At 37.1% G+C, this 4471-nt stretch overlaps 1 pseudogene; it reads right to left on the reverse strand.

Annotated features, from left to right (window-relative positions):
- Nucleotides 1–3059: 3059 nt before the first annotated feature.
- LOC115069710 lies at nucleotides 3060–3179 on the reverse strand (annotated as a pseudogene).
- Between the last annotated feature and the right edge of the window lie 1292 nt (nucleotides 3180–4471).

A 4471-nucleotide genomic window follows, 5' to 3' on the forward strand; every position in this document is an offset into this window, starting at 1 on the left:
CCTTATAAATCTGCCTTAAACTTGTTTAAGGAGAAAAATTCTTTAACTTTTAATCTCATTACAGATTGTAGACTTTGGCAAACTTAGAAAGAAGTGGTTGGTTTCTTAGCAACCTTTGAAGGTGCAAATTGAGAGTTGCCAAAATTCTGTATCTATCCATTATAAAGAAGCCTAATGTCAGCTTTTTGTTAAAGAAGCCCACACTTGTCCTACTGAGTATGCTTTACTCTCTCTTAGAGAATCTATCTTTTTTATTTTTAATAAATTCAACTTTGTTTCATATTTGGCTGACTTTGAATTTCATTTCTTTGTGGAAGCCTGGCTTTGCCTGAGTGGAGGTCTGCACAGGTCTCAAGTGGCTGTAGGTGTGAGGGGCTGGGCTCCTACTACAGTAGTGGCAATGCCTTCCAAATAGAATGTCTTGTACCAATTACTTATTTAAGTTAAGTCACTAATCTTATAGGAACAAAAATGAACTTCAATTATGTACCCATAGTGGACAGTCTTCAGGTTGATCTTCATTTAGTCTTTCCTTGTTTTTGAGTTCTCTTGCAAATATGTTCTCTGTAGGGAGCTGATAACAGGGACAGATAGTGACCATCTACAGTGCCTGTGAAGGTTCAACTTCCTTCACTGCTTTCATGGGAAAATTGTTACTTACACATTCCTGATCTATGTCTGCTTTTTGATTTTCTTTTGAACTGATTACAGCTTGACGATCAGCTCTGTGATTAATTAATAAAATAAATTCTTCAAAATGTCAGCAATTTTGTATCTGTATGAGAGTTTTGGGTTTTGCCTTGTCTTAAAAATTTGCTTTTAACAAACAATTGTAAAATTATTTTAGATAACTCAAAATCAGAAACATTACCCTATGTATACAAAATGTATTCCTAGAAATAATATTTTTATAAACACTTTAGATACGTGTCTTTCAGATGTTTGAGAATTATAGAAATTTAAAAATAAGGAAAGAGACCACTTTTCTCTCCTTTTACAGGAAACATCTACTTTTGAAAACATATAATTATAAATTCTTTGTCTCTTTGAAATGAATGCAGATATTTGAAAAAGCAAAAAAGAAAAACGGGGCATTTACCCATGTTAAGATACAGGAATGCCTTTTGAAGAACTTGAAGTAACTGTGATATATGAACACAATCATTCAGGAAAACAACCTCCTCATCTGTAAGTTCCTGTAACAGGGGAGGAGTCTGTCCTTGTTCAAAATCTCCTCTTAGGAAGACGTGATGTTTGCTGACTGCTCTTTCTGTGGGTAATACCATGTAATGTCAACATAGGATCCACTCTTCTTGACTTCAATGTTCCTGATTTTGTGAGCCAACTTTTGCAAACCAGCCTAAATCAAACAGGAAATACAGTTTTACTTATTCTTTCCTTTCCCTCCCCCTTCTTTCCCTTTCTTCTTCCTCCCTCTTCCTCCTTATTTTCTCTCACATAGTCTATCAAGTAGCATCTAAGAAAACAAGTCTCCACATAAACTAGACACACAATCAGCACTTGCTATCAAAGAGGGAAACCCCAAATGGTACCCTGTCTCCTGGTGAAGGAAAAGGGAAAGTCTTCATCAAGCTTGGACTCTTGGAAGGCCTTGAAGGAAAATCTAAATGATGGTTAAATTCTGCTGAGCTTTTAATGGAGTCAAGGAGTCTCAATTTCCCTCGATAGGTAACCTTGAAAAACATTTTGGATTTTCTATTGTTATCTTAATAATATTAACTCTCAGAATACACATTACACAGTGATTAAATATATGTATAAAGGTTACAAAATGGCTGCAAGAGTGTTAAAGAGGCCACAACAAAGTTCCAAGATTTCAAAGAGGCCTAATTGAGGTAGAGAGCTGGTACAAAACCCAAGAGAGCCAGTGCATCATCAGGTAAGATATTAACAAACTGTGAGGACCCAGAGGCCACACAGAGTGAAACTGCAGGTTTTCAAAGTTGATCCAGGCTGCAGAGGTCCAGGACTATAGAAGTGAGGTGCTGGATAAATTGAATGATGGACAGAAAGAGGGACAGATGCAAGACAATTCAACTAGGTTGTGTTAGCATAGGGAGTGAGCTTTACTGAAACCCTGGGGACAATCCTCTGTCTGTAGGTCCTGGAGACACAGACTAGGTGGTCACATGACTGGTCAAAGGGGCCATTGCCACTACACTGTTGTATCCTCTTTATAGGGTCCAGGTGAGGGCATTGCACACTTCCTCAGTCCCCTGTGTTTGATAAATTCTGGGGGGTTTTATACAGTTTTTATCAGTTGTGCTGGTTTCTTGGCGCTAGGTCATCAGGAAAGGGTAAAGGGCTTCATTATTATCCAGGGTACCCTTAATTTTATGTATCTCTATTTTACCTCATTTTCTTTATATTTATCAGACACTGTCTCAGGTGTAGGTCAGAAAATATGTCTCAAGATCTTTGTGATAGAAGGGAAGGGGAAACTAAAGTCCATAAAACCTACATGGAGGTTTCATAGAGATAGGGAAATGGAGGCAGGTGAAGGAGACTGTTTCCTTTCACTAACATGCTGTGGCACCAAGTTTGAAGATACTGTGCTGTGATCCCTGATAAGAGTCTGAGGATATTATGCTGTGATCCCTGAGGACATTATGCTGTGATTCCTGATAGAGTCTGAGGGTACTGCACTGAGATCCTGACAAAGTGAGAACAATGTGAGAAAGAAAGCAAGGTAGTCACAGGCTCTGGTGACAGGAGCCAAAAATAGGTTTGCCCACTACAGATGTTACTGAGGGAATTTCTAGGCACATCTAAGGATACAATTTTTAAAGTGTATAAACAGGGGAAAGAAATTAGGTTAGCAGTTATACTTTCAGCAAAATATAATGCTATTTTGCATCATGATTATAAAATTATGCTATTTTTCTTAAACTTACTTGGTACATTTTTTGTCTTTTTGACAAAATAGATGGTTTATAACTGTCTTCAGCACTAAGGTACAGACTGCAATCTTTCTCACTTTTCTTTATTATGTGTATGCAAAAGAGAACTATTTACTGTAATATATATTTTGCCCATGCCCCTGTAGCTGGAGGTTAAAGGGGCCACCCACGATGGACAGGCAGCCCCAGTTATGTGCTAGCAATGTGCTATGATGGTGCTTAACCCCTGGCGAGCAAGGAGGTATGAAGAGGCCTCTTATAATATATTTTATAAGAAGCCAAAGTGGCAAGAAACTATACCTTGGTCACTTTAATGTGAATAAGTATGAATGAACTAAAGGAGCTTTGCATAAAAGATAACACATTATCACACTGACAACAAATCTAGTAAAAATGAATTTAATTTTTGCTAATTTAAAATTAAAGGATTGAATTATTAATGGGAAATACTGTCTATGCTACTTGATTGAAATTTAAACTGCATTGAATGCTGATTCTTTGTAACTGACTAAAATAGTCACCAATTTTTCCCTAATTACATAACAACTGTTAGTACCAGGTGATTGAAATCTGATAAAAGATTTAAACAATTCTTTTATAAAATAGCTATTTTTTTTGGTGTGGGAAACAGAAAGGATCATGGGAAGCCTTAATGCACGTGAGTTGGGTGGGGAACTTCACATGAACCAAAGATAGACAAATGATCAAAAGTCACTGATATTTAAATTAATGGAGGAAAAACCATCTCTTCCATCATACTACCTTAGACTTGATTATTCTTATATAGCTCCTCCTCCAGTAAACAATATGTATGTTATTCAATTAAGCTTGTTATTGATTCTGATAGATGTGATAGTGTACACTCCTGATATTATTATACACTGTGTAATACAATCTGAGCAAGATTTATAACACAGGATGGTATAGAGATGGTTTCTGTCTTTATTGCAGAAATAATATGGATGGGTCCAGAAAAGGCAATGGTTTAAAGGTGTATGTATGATGCAATGAATCAAAATTAACTAAGAATAGTTTATGTTGTTAAACAAATTTACAGGAAAACTTTCGTGAGAAAATATTTTTTAAAAGATAGAAAATTTATCATAAATCTAAACATATTAAGTACCAATAATGTGTTTATATATCATTCTCATCATTTCTTTGCAAATGAATGTGTCCATGGATGAGGTTGCTGGCTGTGGCTGCTCTCCTCCGGCTACGGCCGCTCTCCTGCTCTCTCAGTTCCTCCGATCAGTCATCTGGTCCGGACCCCAGGGCTGGTGAGGAGTCTGCACCAGCGTTGCTGCTTTCAGATGCAGGAGACCAGGTTCAGTGACACAGGTCTGCTTTATTGCAGGAAAGTATGGGCTTATGTAAGGGTAATAGTCCAATCATAACACAGCATATGGGATCCCTTATTAGCATGGCAGACTAGTATCCTATTACAATCTAGCAGGCCAGATGCCCTATTAGCATGATAAGTTTCAGTTTCTCTAAGTTTCGGATTTCTGGAAACCATGTGACTTACATAGTTTTCTCTCTGATAAGAA

Source organism: Nannospalax galili, unplaced genomic scaffold (genome assembly GCF_000622305.1).
Source record: "Nannospalax galili isolate Female #2095 unplaced genomic scaffold, S.galili_v1.0 scaffold454, whole genome shotgun sequence".
In the NCBI taxonomy this organism is placed as follows: Eukaryota; Metazoa; Chordata; class Mammalia; order Rodentia; family Spalacidae; genus Nannospalax; species Nannospalax galili.